The sequence below is a fragment of the Somniosus microcephalus genome, chromosome 4 (genome assembly GCF_052327205.1).
Source record: "Somniosus microcephalus isolate GS21.2 chromosome 4, FLI_Smic_1.0, whole genome shotgun sequence".
NCBI lineage: Eukaryota > Metazoa > Chordata > Chondrichthyes > Squaliformes > Somniosidae > Somniosus > Somniosus microcephalus.
The window spans coordinates 9,367,834-9,383,861 of NC_140990.1; the positions used below are offsets into that span (position 1 = coordinate 9,367,834).

General features: G+C 52.5%; 2 protein-coding genes across 2 annotated transcripts in view; both read right to left on the reverse strand.

Moving 5' to 3' along the window:
- The window catches only part of LOC147118256 (uncharacterized), a 36,971-nt gene extending 30,409 nt beyond the window's left edge, over positions 1–6,562 (reverse strand). The window contains exon 1 of the mRNA XM_085984347.1: positions 6,317–6,562. The gene's annotated coding sequence lies outside the window, so the exon portion shown is untranslated. The remainder of the gene's footprint in view (positions 1–6,316) is intronic.
- Positions 1–16,028, reverse strand: part of LOC147118255 (uncharacterized) — a 180,944-nt gene that overhangs the window by 94,499 nt on the left and 70,417 nt on the right. The gene's annotated exons all lie outside the window — the stretch shown is intronic.

Consider the following 16,028-nt stretch of genomic DNA (forward strand, 5'->3'; position numbering starts at 1 on the left):
GGCCCCGCCCCCTCCCCCTACTCCGCATGCGCCACTGGGCCCCGCGCCCAAAGTTGAGCCGCTACTGCGCCTGTGCAGAGCCTCGCATTCTGGGGAAGGCCCGGGCAACCACGAGAGTCCGGATCACCGGCGGAAAGTGAGTTTTATCAGGGTTTTTTTATATTGCGGAGAGAAGCGCGGCTGGGGAGATAAATAAAAAAAAATACAAACAGCACCGAGCGGAGCGGATTGAGCGGCCGCAGCCCCTTGTCTTCTGCAGGGAGCCGGACTGGGCCACGTCTTCAACTCCACGGCGGTGACTGATGGGAGCTCCGACCAATAGGGAGAGAGTGGGCGGAGCTTGGAGGACTGAGGTGGCGGCGGGTCCTCCAACCAATCGGGGTGCCCGAGGGGTGGGACTTCCGCCGCCTGCTTCTCCCGCTGCTGAGACAAGTAGAATGCAGCAGAGGGCGCTCTTCTGAGTTTGGGGCTCAGGCCTGTTAGTGGAGCAGTGCAGAGGGAACTTTACTCTGCACTGGGCTTTACTCCCTCAGCACTGCACTGGAGGGGCAGCACAGAGTTTTAAACTCGAGTCTCTGGAGTGGGACTTCAACTCACAACCTTCTGACTCCGAGGAGAGAGTGCTGCTGCCTGAGCCATGGCTGACACTGTGTATCTAACCCGTGCTGTACCTGCCCTGGGAGTGTTTGATGGGACAGTGTAGAGGGAGCTTTACTCTGTATCTAACCCGTTCTGTACCTGCCCTGGGAGTGTTTGATGGGACAGCGTAAAGGGAGCTTTACTCTGTATCTAACCCGTGCTGTACCTGCCCTCACGAGCAAATTTGGCTAGGGTAAATAAAATCAGAGAGTTAAATGCGTGGCTCAAAGACTGGTGTGGGAGAAATGGGTTTTGCTTCTTGGGACAGTGGCACCAGTACTGGGACAGGAGAGAGCTGTTCCATTGGGACGGACTTCACTTGGCCAGTGCTGGGACTAAAATCCTGGCGAATCGAATAACTAGGGCTGTAGCGAGGGCTATAAAATAATCTTTATCTGAATGCACGCAGCATTCGTAACAAAATAGACGAGTTGACGGTACAAATAACTACACATGGGTATGATCTGGTGGCCATTACGGAGGCATGGCTGCAGGGTGACCATGACTGGGAACTAAACATCCAGGAAGGACAGACAGGAAGGAAAAGGAGGTGGGGTGGCTGTGTTAATAAAGGATGGAATCACTGCAATAGTGAGAAATGATATTGGGTCAAAGGATCAGGATAGTGAAACGGTTTGGGTGGAAATAAGGAATAATAAGGGGAAAAAGTCACGAGTGGGCGTAGTCTATAGGCCTCCTGACAGTTGCAACTCTATTGGTCAGAATATAAATCAGGAAATAGTTGGGGCTCGTAATAAGGGAACAGCTATAATCATGGGAGATTTTAACTTTCATATTGACTGGGCAAATCAAATTGGGCAGGGCAGCCTTGAGGAAGAGTTCATAGAGTGCATTAGGGACGGGTTCCTTGAGCAGTGTGTTACTGAACCAACCAGGGGGCAGGCAATCTTAGATCTGGTCCTGTGTAATGAGACAGGATTAATAAAAAATGTCCTAGTAAAGGACCCCCTTCGAATGAGTGACCATAACATGGTTGAATTCCAAATTCAGTTGGAGGGTGAGAGAGTTGGATCTCAAACCAGCGTACTAAGCTTAAATAAAGGAGACTATGAAGGTATGAGAGCAGAGTTGACTAAAGTGGACGGGAAAATAGATTAAGGTGTAAGATGGTACATGAGCAGTGGTGTACATTCAAGGAGATATTTCACAACTTTCAAGAAAAATATATTCCACAGAGGAAAAAGGGGCGTAAAAGAAAAGACAGCCATCCGTGGCTAAGTAAAGTAATAAAGGACAGTATCCGACAGAAAACAAGGGCATATAAAGTAGCCAAATCTAGTGGGAGGATAGAAGATTGGGAAGCATTTAAAAGCCAGCACAGAATGACTAAGAGATTAATTAAGAAAGGGAAGATAGATTATGAAAGTAAACTAGCAAAAAATATAAAAACAGATAGCAAGAGTTTCTACAGTTATATAAAAAGAAAAAGGGTGGCTAAAGTGAATGTTGGTCCCTTAGAGGATGAGACCGGGAAATTAGTAATGGGGAACGTGGAGATGGCAAAAACGCTGAACAAATATTTTGTATCAGTGTTTCCAGTAGAGGACACTAAAAATATCCCAACACTGGACAAACAGGGGGCTATAGCGGGTGGGGGGAGCTAAACACAATTAAAATCACTAAGGAGATGGTACTCGGTAAGATAATGGGACTTAAGGCGGATAAATCCCCTGGACCTGATGGCTTACATCCTAGGGTCTTGAGAGAGGTAGCGGTGGGGATTGCGGATGCATTGGTGGTAATTTTCCCAAACTGCCTGGATTCAGGCAAGGTCCCAGCAGATTGGAAAACTGCTAATGTAATGCCCTTATTTAAAAAGGGAGGTAGACGAAAGGCTGGAAACTATAGACCAGTTAGCCTAACATCTGTGGTTGGTAAAATGTTGGAGTCCATTATTAAGGAAGCAGTAACAGGACATTTGGATAAGCATAATTTAATCGGACAGAGTCAGCATGGTTTTATAAAGGGGAAGTCATGTTTGACAAATTTGCTCGAATTCTTTGAGGATGTAACAAACAGGGTGGATAAAGGGGAACCAGTGGATGTGGTGTATTTGGACTTCCATAAGGCATTTGACAAGGTGCCACACAAAAGATTACTGCAAAAGATTAAAAAATCACGGGATGGGGGTAATATACTGGCATGGGTGGAAGATTGGCTCTCTAACAGAAAACAGAGAGTTGGGATAAATGGTTCATTCTCGGGTTGGCAATCAGTAACTAGTGGTGTTCTGCAGGGGTCAGTGCTGGGACCCCAACTCTTTACAATCTATATTAACGATTTGGAGGAGAGGACCGAGTGCAACATATCCAAGTTTGCCGACGATACAAAGATGGGAGGGAAAGCAGTGAGTGAGGAGGACATAAAAAACCTGGAAAAGGACATAGACAGGCTAAGTGAGTGGGCAGAAATTTGGCAGATGGAATATACTGTTGGAAAGTGTGAGGTTATGCACTTTGGCAGGAAAAATCAAAGAGCAAGTTATTATCTAAATGGAGAGAAACTGCAAAGTGCTACAGTACAAAGGGATCTGGGGGTCCTGGTGCATGAAACACAGAAGGTTAGTATGCAGGTACAGCAGGTGATCAGGAAGGCCAATGGAATCTTGGCTTTTATTGCAAGGGGGATGGAGTATAAAAGCAGGTAAGTCTTGCTTCAGTTATACAGGGTACTGGTGAGGCCACACCTGGAATATTGCGTACAGTTTTGGTTTCTATATTTAAGAAAAGATATACTTGCTCTCGAGGCAGTTCAGAGAAGGTTCACTCGGTTGATTCCGGAGATGAGGGGGTTGACTTATGAGGAAAGGTTGAGTAGGTTGGGCCTCTACTCATTGGAATTCAGAAGAATGAGAGGCGATCTTATCGAAACATATAAGATTGTGAGGGGGCTTGATCGGGTGGATGCGGTGAGGATGTTTCCATTGATGGGTGAGACTGGAACTAGGGGGCATAATCTTAGAATAAGGGGCTGCCGTTTCAAAACTGAGATGAGGAGAAACTTCTTCACTCAGAGGGTGGTAAATCTATGGAATTTGCTACCTCAGAGAGCTGTGGCAGCTGCGACATTAAATAAATTTAAAATGGAGATAGACAATTTCCTAACTGATAAAGGAATTAGGGGTTACGGGGAGCGGGCAGGGAAGTGGACGTGAGTCTAGGGTCGGATCAGCCATGATCCTATTGAATGGCGGAGCAGGCCCGAGGGGCCGTATGGCCTACTCCTGCTGCTACTTCTTATGTTGTTATGTTCTTTTTCTCTTCACATATCTATAAAAGCTTTTACAGTCAGTTTTTATGTTCCCTGCAAACTTACTCTCATATTCTATTTTCCCCTTCATAATTAATCCCTTTGTCCTCCTTTGTTGAATCCTAAACTGCTCCCAATCCTCAGGTTTACTGCTGTTTCTGGCCAATTTACATGTCCTCTCCTTGGATCTTATGCTATCCCTAATTTCCCTCGTTAGCCACGGTTGAGTCACCTTTTTTGTTTTATTTTTATGCCAAACTGGGATGAACAAATTCTGCAGTTCATCCATGCGGTCTTTGAATGTTTGCCATTGCCTATCCACCGTCAACCCTTTGAGTGACATTCCCCAATCAATCCTACCCAACTCGCTCCTCAGACCATCGTAGTTTCCTTTATTTAAATTTAGGACTGGGTATTATGTAATGAGAAAGGATTAATTAGCAATCTTGTTGTACGAGGCCTCTTGGGTCGGAGTGATCAAAATATGATTGAATTCTTCATTAAGATGGACAACTTCATTCTCCATCTTAATGAAGAATTCGATCATATTTTGATCACTCCGACCCAAGGGGCCTCGTACAACAAGATTGCTAATTAATCCTTTCTCATTACATAATACCCAGTCTAAGATGGCCTGATCTCTGGTTGGTTTCTCGACATATTGGTCCAGGAAACCATCCCGTAAACACTCCAGGAATTCTTCCTCCACAGTAGAGGATGTGAGAGGGGGGGAGGGAGTCCCTTTAAATGTGGAGGAGGTGGGTGTCCCTTTAAATGTGGAGGAGGTGAGTGTCCCTTTAAATGTGGAGCGGCGGGGCCGCGCATGCTCATTCGGCCCCACCACAAAACCAGGCTGCCAGTACGCCTGCGTGGGGCCTCCGGGGAGGAGATGAAAGGCCGGGCCCAGGGAAGAGGCGGAATCAGCGGCCGGGTAAAGTAAAGTGTTGGGGAATCGATTTAAATCGAGGTGAGGGGGGCAGCGGAGAGCGAGATTATAAAGTGAATTACGAGAAAAACCAAACCTGAGAGTCGGGCTAGCAGGACCTCCGCGGACGCCGAACGGAGCAGATTGTGTCGCGCGGGGTGGCGGAGAGAGCCGGAACAATGTGATTCTGACTGACGGGAGCGCTAACCAATAGGAAGAGGGCTGAGCTGGGAGGACTGAACTGAGCAGCCTGGTCCTCCAACCAATGGCGGCGCGGCAAGGGGGCGGGACCTGGGTCTCCAGCTCAGGTGCGCTGGGGCAGATTGTGACGCGCTGTCCCCAGGTGAGAGCAGCTCAGTCAGCACACAGCTGGGGCTGGAATCTGGGAGAGGGGCTGCAGGCAGCGGGCCTGGCAAAGGGGCAGAAGCTTCACAATGCAAGCTTCTTTCAAATGCACAATTGTTTCCTACAGTCAGCCTTGGTCACTCTGCTAAAAAAACTGTTTAACAATTCATCATAACTCCCCTGCTTTAGGAGAGGTGTAGAGTGCAACAGCAAGGAAGTTATGATGAAACTGTGTAAAAGACTGGAGTCAGCTGTGGCTCAGTGGATAGCAGAGTCGGAAGGTTGTGGGTTCAAATCCTGCTCCAGGGACTTGAGCATATAAAGCGAGGCTGACACTCCAGTGCGGTGCTGAGGGAGCGCCGCACTGTCGGAGGGGCAGTACTGAGGGAGCGCCGCACTGTCGGAGGGGCAGTACTGAGGGAGCGCTGCATTGTCGGAGGGGCAGTACTGAGGGAGCGCCGCACTGTCGGAGGGGCAGTACTGAGGGAGCGCTGCATTGTCGGAGGGGCAGTACTGAGGGAGCGCCGCATTGTCGGAGGGGCAGTACTGAGGGAGCTCCGCACTGTCGGAGGGGCAGTACTAAGGGAGCACCGCACTGTTGGAGGGGCAGTACTGAAGGAGCTCCGCACTGTCGGAGGGGCAGTGCTCAGGGAGCGCTACTCCATCGGAGGGGCAGTACTGCGGGAGCGCCGCACTATCGGGGGAAGCAATGCTGTGCAAGTGCCGCATTGTCGGAGGGGCAGTAATGAAGGAGCGCTGCAGTGTCGGAGGTGCCGTCCTACGGATGAGACATTAAACCGAGGCCCCCGTCTGCCACCTCAGGTGGATGTATAAGATCCTGTGGTGCTATTGCGAAGAAGTTATCCCCGGTGTTTTGAGCCCAATATTTATCCCTCAATCAACATGACGAAAAACCAGATTATCTGGTCATTATCACATTGCTGTTTGTGGGAGCTTGCTGTGTGCAAATTGGCTGCCGCGTTTCCCACATTACAATAGTGACTACACTTCAAAAGTACTTCATTGGCTGTAAAGCGCTTTCGGACGTCCGGTGGTCGTGAAAGGCAGTTAAGAAGGCAAATGGTATGCTGGCCTTCATTACAAGAGGATTTGAATACAGGAGTAAAGAAGTCTTACTCCAATTATATCTTCTTCTTCTTAGGCAGTCCTTTGGGACCGAGGATGACTTGCTTCCACATTAAAAATGAGTTCTCAGGTGTAAGGATAAACCGGGAGAGCTTCTCCCCAAGACGGACCCTCTGATATAAAGGGTCGACTGGGTCCATGTTTATCTGTAATTTAAACAGAGGTCTGGTTGTCTTCCAAGCTCTTTCCCCTAGAGGAGAGGGTAGAATGGGGGTCTTTAGTGTTAAATGGTTTCACCTGGGTCCATTGCTTCCATCGCATACCCATCGGTTCTTGTAGACAAACACACGTATCACTTGTCATTAATACAGTACATGGCCCCATCCAACGGGCCCCATTCCCTTTCTTCCGATAACTTGCGTCATTACTTGTTGACCTATTCTGGGCAACTTGTCTGGTTTAAGTCCAGCATTCTGCCTTTCTAGATCTTTAATCTGTTGTTGGTTCCTTACTTCTTTATTTAGTGCTTGTACCTCCTGATTTAGTTGTACTAAGTATCGCCTTAATCTATCTTGTACTGGTCCTGGTTCTCCCACCCCTCCAGCCAAATCCTCTGGTAGTCTCATAGCTCGTCCTGTCATTAATTCATAGGGGGTCAGTCCGGTCGTTCGTCCTCGGGTTGCTCGCAGCCTCATTAGTATGCTGGGTAATAATTCCGACCATCCCTTCCCTGTTTCTTGGATGGCTTTTGTCAGCACGTTTTTCAGTGTCCTATTCATTCTTTCTACCATCCCCGAGCTCTGGGGGTGATATGGTATGTGATATTTTTGTGTCACATGTAGCAGCTTACAGATTTCTTTCATTATTTTGCCGGTGAAATGAGTGCCGTTGTCTGAGTCAATTTGCAGAGGCACTCCCCAACGGGGTATAACCTCGGTAGCCAATATTAATGCAACTGTTTTTGCAGAGCAATCTCGGGTGGCAAAGGCTTCCACCCACCTGGTAAATTGGTCAATTATTACCAGGCAATATTTCTTCCCCTGGTCCTGCGCTAAGGGGCCGGTAAAGTCAATTTGTAAGTTTTCCCAGGGTCCTTGGTGTAATGTTCTCAACAGACGGACACGGACACGGGATGTATTCCATCAGCCTCCAGCACGAGGCTTCCTTTATTCAATTCCCTTCTGTTTACTCTCTGTCGCCCCCTACTGGGGCGGAGGGTAACTATCACCACATCTCCCTTTCTAATCAGACTTTGAATACTATTCCTTTACTATTAACATTTCAAATGACGTTCTTTCAAAGAAATAACAAACTCTAACAAACATAACATCTCTAATGCACAACGTATCTCTTCTTTTTTCTGAGAAACACGAATAATGCAAGCAGAGTGAGCTTGGAGGTACAAGGTGACTGAACCCTCCACCAAGTACCTCGGGTGTTATTCTGACCCGGTGAGGCGTCTTGCTTCTTAAGCTATTCATGTTGCAAAGTCCTGGAGGTATGAAGGAGGTTTGCGCACCCTTTCAGGGTATTGTCTGGAACCCGATGGAGGCGGGGTATCCCCTGTGGGTGGAGGAGACGGAGGTGGGGTATCCCCTGTGGGTGGAGGAGACGGAGGTGGGGTATCCCCTGTGGGTGGAGGAGACGGAGGCGGGGTATCTCCTGTGGGTGGAGGAGACGGAGGCGGGGTATCCCCTGTGGGTGGAGGAGACGGAGGTGGGGTATCTCCTGTGGGTGGAGGAGATGGAGGTGGGGTATCTCCTGTGGGTGGAGGAGACGGATGTGGGGTATCCCCTGTGGGTGGAGGAGATGGAGGTGGGGTATCCCCTGTGGGTGGAGATGGAGGTGGGGTATCCCCTGTGGGTGGAGGAGACGGAGGTGGGGTATCCCCTGTGGGTGGAGGAGATGGAGGTGGGGTATCCCCTGTGGGTGGAGGAGACGGAGGTGGGGTATCCCCTGTGGGTGGAGGAGACGGAGGTGGGGTATCCCCTGTGGGTGGAGGAGATGGAGGTGGGGTATCCCCTGTGGGTGGAGGAGACGGAGGTGGGGTATCCCCTGTGGGTGGAGGAGATGGAGGTGGGGTATCTCCTGTGGGTGGAGGAGACGGAGGTGGGGTATCCCCTGTGGGTGGAGGAGATGGAGGTGGGGTATCCCCTGTGGGTGGAGGAGATGGAGGTGGGGTATCCCCTGTGGGTGGAGGAGATGGAGGTGGGGTATCTCCTGTGGGTGGAGGAGACGGAGGTGGGGTATCCCCTGTGGGTGGAGGAGACGGAGGTGGGGTATCTCCTGTGGGTGGAGGAGACGGAGGTGGGGTATCTCCTGTGGGTGGAGGAGACGGAGGTGGGGTATCCCCTGTGGGTGGAGGAGACGGAGGTGGGGTATCCCCTGTGGGCGGAGGAGACGGAGGTGGGGTATCCCCTGTGGGCAGAGGAGACGGAGGTGGGGTATCCCCTGTGGGCGGAGGAGACGGAGGTGGGGTATCCCCTGTGGGCGGAGGAGACGGAGGTGGGGTATCCCCTGTGGGAGGAGGAGACGGAGGTGGGGTATCCCCTGTGGGTGGAGGAGACGGAGGTGGGGTATCCCCTGTGGGCGGAGGAGACGGAGGTGGAGTATCCCCTGTGGGCGGAGGAGACGGAGGTGGGGTATCCCCTGTGGGTGGAGGAGACGGAGGTGGGGTATCTCTTGTGGGTGGAGGAGACAGAGGTGGGGTATCCCCTGTGGGTGGAGGAGACGGAGGTGGGGTATCCCCTGTGGGTGGAGGAGACGGAGGTGGGGTATCCCCTGTGGGTGGGGGAGACGGAGGTGAGGTATCCCCTGTGGGTGGAGGAGACGGAGGTGTGGTATCTCCTGTGGGTGGAGGAGACGGAGGTGGGGTATCCCCTGTGGGTGGAGGAGACGGAGGTGGGGTATCTCCTGTGGGTGGAGGAGACGGAGGTGGGGTATCCCCTGTGGGTGGAGGAGACGGAGGTGGTGTATCCCCTGTGGGTGGAGGAGACGGAGGTGAGGTATCCCCTGTGGGTGGAGGAGACGGAGGTGTGGTATCCCCTGTGGGTGGAGGAGACGGAGGTGGGGTATCCCCTGTGGGTGGAGGAGACGGAGGTGGGGTACCCCTGTGGGTGGAGGAGTTCCAGGACCCACAACCCCATTGTAGTCCTCGGGAATGGAAGGCTCTTCAGCAGCGTCTGGGGGCTGCTGGGTAAGTGCGAGGTGTCTGCGGTTCCTGTGAACAATCTGGCTCTGGATATCAACCAGATACGATCTTGGGGTGTTGGCCTGTCCTTGCACAATGCCTCTTTTGCGGGAGTCACGTATCCACACATAGTCACCTGGAAGGAGTGGACACAAGGGCTTAGCTCTGTGGCAACTGTTAAAGTTGGCCTGTTGTCTTAGTTTAGATTGTTTGTCCTTGTCTGTAAAATTCTGGAGGTCGGGCCAGCCTGGGGTCAGGAGTGATGGCATAGTTGGCACGGTTGTACAAAGTTTTCTGCCTTGTAGCAACTCAGCAGGGCTGAATCCGCTAGAAAGAGGTGTGGAGCGGTATGCAAGGAGTGCCCAGTATGGGTCAGGTGACTTTTTAAAAAGCTGTTTGGCTGTCTGGACAGCGCGCTCGGCAGCCCCATTGCTTTGAGGATACAGAGGACTGGATGTGACATGGGTGAAGTCCCAGCTGTCGGCAAATGAGCGAAAGGTGTCCGAGGCAAATTGGGGGCCATTATCTGTTCGGACCAGCAGGGGGACCCCTCGGTGGGCAAAGCAGGATTTCATACATTCAACGACTGCATGAGAGGTGCTGGAGAGGAGCTTGATAACTTCAATGAACTTAGAGAAGTAGTCAAACATTACCAGGTAAGTTGAGTTATCCAAATGAAATAGATCAGCCCCAACCTTCTGTCATGGGCCCTCAGGGGTGTCATCTGGAATCAATGGCTCTGGTGGTTGTTGTCTCATTTGGGCGCAGCTTGGGCATTGTTGTACTTTACGTTGTAGTTGACCGCTTAATCCAGGCCACCAGACAGAACACCTGGCTCGTGCTCTGCATTTTGTGATCCCTTGATGGCCATCTTGCAGCTTGTCCAGAATGTCTTTCTGCATTGATGCTGGACTGACCAACCGGCACCCTTGTAGCAGCAATCCTTGTGCAATAGTGAGGTCACCTGAAACGGCCGCGTAAGGTCTAAGAGCGTTGTCAAGTTTCGCATGATCTGGCCAGCCCTCACGGCAGTATGTGATGACCTGACGAAGTAGCTCATCCGTTTCCTGTTCTTGGCGAAGTGCAGCCAGGCGTTTCTCGGTAATGGGCAGTGCAGTGAGTATTGAGTGTACATAATTCTCTATGCACTGCACCTCAGGGGAATCATCCACCGGTGGCTGGTAGGAAGCCCTGGAGAGGACATCAGCAGTTGCTAGGCTCTTCCCTGGCACATGTGATATAGTAAGGTGAAAGTGCATGAGTCGCATCCGAAAGCGCTGAATGCGGGGGGACAACTCGTCCAGGTTTTTAGATCCCAATAGTGTAAGGAGTGGCTTGTGATCTGTTTCGACCTGGAATGTCATGCCTATTAGGAAGTCTCTATAGTGCTCACACACCCATGTAATGGCCAGGGCCTCTTTTTCAATCTGCGCATAGTGCTGCTCTGTTTTTGAAAGGGCTCGTGAAGCATAGGCTACAGGGCGCCAGTCAGTGTCAGGTCTGTTTTGTAAAAGGACTGCACCCAAGCCAAACAATGAGGCATCAGCTGACACTTTAGTGAGTGTATTGGGGTCATACAGTGCAAGGCCTGGCAGGGTGGTTAGCTCCGTCTTTATCTCAGTGAAAGCTTGGGACTGCTGGGGTCCCCAATACCATGATGTCTGCCTGTTGAGATCCCGGAGTGGCTTGGTTTTATCGGCTAGATGGGGTATGTATTTGCCCAAGTGATTGACCAGGCCCATGAAGCGGCGTATTTCAGATACATTCCTTGGCACGGCCATGTGTGCGAGGGCCTTGACTTTGTCAGGATCTGCTCTGACACCGTTCCCATCGATGACCTGGCCGAGAAATTTCACCTGCGTCTTGGCAAATTCACATTTGGAGTTAAGAGTAAGTCCAGCTTGCTGTAGTATAGTGAGAATTGCAAAAAGTCGCTGATCGTGCTGTTCTTGGGTTGCGCCAAACACCAACACATCATCCATTTGGCATAAGACACCATCAAGTCCCTCAAGGAGGCGTGACATGCGGCGCTGGAAATGCTGAGGGGTGGAGGATATTCCAAAGGGCAGTCTGTGGAAACAGTAATGTCTGAATGGCGTGATGAACGTGGTGAGACGTTTTGACTCCTCTGACAAGGGTATTTGCCAGAAACCAGATTGAGCGTCAAGCTTTGTAAAAACCTTTGCATCTTTCAGCTGCCCCAGAGTGTGCTCTACGCAGGGTAAGAGATGCAGCTCTCTACAGACACTTTCATTGAGTTTTGTTAGGTCTACGCAGATTCTGATTTTCCCGTTGGGTTTTGGGACTACAACCATTCTGGAGCACCAGGCTGTGGGTTCCTCAACTCTTGCAATTATCCCCAGTTGCTCCATGTGGGTGAGCTCCTCCTTAACTTTGGACATAAGGGGGAGCGAGACATGTCGGGGTGTAGAGAGAGCAAAAGGTTTAGCATCCGGCTTGAGGCAAATGTGATACTCCTCTTGCAGTCGCCCAATGCCTTGAAACTGTCTGGGGAACCGCTGTCTGACCTCCCGTTCGAGATCCATAGATACTGTCTCTGCTACTTGTGGGTCCAACCTGGACACCAGATGCAGGGAAATGATGGCGGGGCGACCGAGGAGCGCTGTTCGTAGACCACGTACCACATACACGTCCCGTTTTGTAGACCGTGGACCACGGGTCAGGGTAGCTGAAAATTTTCCTCTGTCATTCAACGGGACTTGACCAGGCCCCTGAAGAATCTTAGTGGTGCTCTGAAGAGCCTCTTGACCTAGGTCGTTGTAGAGGCACTCCGGGATGACAGTGCCATCAGCCCCTGTATCGATTTTGAATTCAGTCATGTGACCACACAGGCTTAGGGTGATAGTCCACGGCTGGTCCTGCCCATCTCCAATTGACCCCATGAACGCTATCTCATTGTCGTCGTCCTCTGATATTTCAGCAACCGCAGGTGTGGATCGGCAAACTGCAGCAAAATGTCCCTTTTTCTGGCAATTCCTGCAGCTAACATCTTTGGCTGGACAGATTTGTCTATTGTGTGTACTCCGGCCACACCATCTGCAACTCCGCTTTCGTGGTTGGAAATGTGTTCCAGTTTGAGTTCTAGTGCGAGGCTTCTGTACATATTCATGTAAGTCAGTTTGTCTTGATTTGGTAGAAAAATGTTTTTGGGGGGCTGATTGTCGGGGGGCACTTATGGTTTCAATGGCATTACCATTTTTCTGAAGCATTGATTGCTGTTTCTATATTGCTTCACTTTGGAAAACCTATGTTTTTGCTTTGTCAACTGTGAGGTCTGGATCCATCTGTAATTTTTCAGAGAGCTTAAGATCCCTTAGTCCAACAACCAACCTGTCACGAATTAGTTCGTCCCGCAAAGCTCCATATTCACAGTGTTCTATGAGCTCATATAGCGCTTTGATGAAGCTATCACCTGATTCCCCTCTCTTCTGCATGCGCCTATGGAATCTTGCGCGTTCGAATGTCAAATTCCGCCATGGGATGAAATGATTAGACAATTCCGTTTTAACTGTATCATAGCTGTTCAGTTGATCAGCCGTAATATTCATAAGAACATAAGGAGCAGGAGTAGGCCATACGGCCCCTCGGGCCTGCTCCACCATTCAATAGGATCATGGCTGATCCGAATCTAGACTCACGTCCACTTCCCTGCCCGCTCCCCATAACCCCTAATTCCCTTATCTGCTTGGAAACTGTCTATCTCCATTTAAAATTTATTTAATGTTGCAGCTTCCACAGCTCTCTGAGGTAGCAAATTCCATAGATTTACTACCCTCTGAGTGAAGAAGTTTCTCCTCATCTCAGTTTTGAAAGGGCAGCCCCTTATTCTAAGATTATGCCCCTTAGTTCTAGTTTCACCCATCAGTGGAAACGTCCTCACCACATCCACCCGATCAAGCCCCCTCACAATCTTATATGTTTCGATAAGATCGCCTCTCATTCTTCTGAACTCCAATGAGTAGAGTCCCAACCTACTCAACCTTTCCTCATACGTCAACCCCCTCATCTCCGGAATCAACTGAGTGAACCTTCTCTGAACCGCCTCGAGAGCAAGTATATCTTTTCTTAAATATGGAAACCAAAACTGCACGCAGTATTCCAGGTGTGGCCTCACCAATACCCTGTATAACTGCAGCAAGACTTCCCTGCTTTTATACTCCATCCCCCCCGCAATAAAAGCCAAGATTCCATTGGCCTTCCTGATCACCTGCTACACCTGCATACTAACCTTCTGTGTTTCATGCACCAGGACCCCCAGATCCCTTTGTACTGCAGCACTTTGCAGTTTCTCTCCATTTAGATAATAACTTGCTCTTTGATTTTTTCTGCCAAAGTGCATAACCTCACACTTTCCAACATTATATTGCATCTGCCAAATCTCTGCCCACTCACTTAGCCTGTCTATGTCCTTTTGCAGGTTGTTTATGTCCTCCTCACTCACTGCTTTCCCTCCCATCTTTGTATCGTTCCTGCACCGGATGATCGCTTCAGCCTCTGCTCCCATGGAATATAATAGCGTGTTGACCTGTTTTTCCTGAGACTGTTTATCAAGGCCTGAAGCCTGTCTGAAGCGTTCAATCTGCTGAGCCACAACGACCACTCTTCCGGCCGTGTAAAATCAAATTCGCAGGGGGGAGAAATCTGAAAGAATGCAGGACTTTGAGTGGCCATGATAGTAAGCAACGTGGGGTCAGTACACTTTTTTTTTCAGTCTCTTTTGTTTGTCTCCGACCTGGCTGAACTAGCTACTATGCTACACCCGTATCGTAAACTTTCACTCACCGGGAGCTGACTAGTTTCACTGGGAAAGTTAGTTCCATTGATGCGGACAGTCTTTAAGATGGGTACATCCCACTTCTGACACCATGTAATGTTCTCAACAGACGGACACGGACACGGGATGTAGTCCATCAGCCATCAGCCTCCAGCACGAGAGGGCGCGCGACCGGGGGGGAAGCGGGCGCGCGACCGGGGGTGAAGAGGGCGCGCGACCGGGGGGGAAGAGGGCGCGCGACCGGGGGGGAAGAGGGCGCGCGACCGGGGGGGAAGAGGGCGCGCGACCGGGGGGGAAGAGGGAGCGCGACCGGGGGGGAAGAGGGAGCGCGACCGGGGGGGAAGAGGGAGCGCGACCGGGGGGGAAGAGGGAGCGCGACCGGGGGGGAAGAGGGAGCGCGAACGGGGGGGAAGAGGGAGCGCGAACGGGGGGGAAGAGGGAGCGCGACCGGGGGGGAAGAGAGCGCGCGACCGGGGGGGAAGAGAGAGCGCGACCGGGGGGGAAGAGAGAGCGCGACCGGGGGGGAAGAGAGAGCGCGACCGGGGGGGAAGAGAGAGCGCGACCGGGGGGGAAGAGAGAGCGCGACCGGGGGGGAAGAGAGAGCGCGACCGGGGGGGAAGAGAGAGCGCGACCGGGGGGGAAGAGAGAGCGCGACCGGGGGGGAAGAGAGAGCGCGACCGGGGGGGACGAGAGCGCGCGACCAGGGGGGGACGAGAGAGCACGACCGGGGTGGAAGAGAGAGCGTGACCGGGGGGGAAGAGAGCGCGTGACCGGGGGGGAAGAGAGCGCGCGACCGGGGGGGAAGAGAGCGCGCGACCGGGGGGGAAGAGAGCGCGCGACCGGGGGGAAGAGAGCGCGCGACTGGGGGGAAGAGAGCGCGCGACTGGGGGGATGAGAGCGCGCGACTGGGGGGAAGAGAGCGCGCGACTGGGGGGAAGAGAGCGCGCGACTGGGGGGAAGAGAGAGCGCGACTGGGGGGAAGAGAGCGCGCGACTGGGGGGAAGAGAGCACGCGACTGGCGGGAAGAGAGAGAGCGACTGGCGGGAAGAGAGAGAGCGACTGGCGGGAAGAGAGAGAGTGACTGGCGGGAAGAGAGAGAGCGACTGGCGGGAAGAGAGAGAGCGACTGGTGGGAAGAGAGAGAGCCACTGGCGGGAAGAGAGAGAGCGACTGGGGGGAAGAGAGAGACTGGGGGGAAGAGAGAGAGCGCGACTGGGGGGAAGGGGGAGGAGGGGGAAGGGGGAGGAGGGGGAAGGGAGGGGAGGAGGTGGAGGGAGGGGGAGAGGAAGGGGGGTGGAGGGGGTGGGAAATGGGAGAAGGGTGGGGGAAGGAGGGGAGAAAGGGGTGAGGGAGAAAGGGAGGGGGGGAGCCAGCAGACCCTCTCCCCTCTGCCAGCGATGGCTCCGTGGAGCTCCGTGCCGCCCCATGCACTGACATGGCCCAGCTGAGCGCAGCGCCCCGGTCAGCCCGAGACCCGCCTCCTGAGCCCCGCCCCACGCCCTCCCGAGCCTCATTGCCGGGGTTACCCTTCCCCCCCCCTTCCTGCTCTCCCGAGCACCGGCCTCCCGAGCCCCGCCCTCACGAGCACCGGCCCCCCGCCCGAGCCGCGGGGGGGGGGGGGAAGGAGAGAGCCGCCATTCCTCCGGTCGATGTGTTGCGGGCCGACCCCTGATGAGCGCCCAATCAGCTGAGCCCGAGCCCCGTGGTGACCGCAACTCACCTCCCGCCCGCCAGCCTTTACCAAACTGGCGGCGATGGCTACGCTCGGCCCAGTCCCGC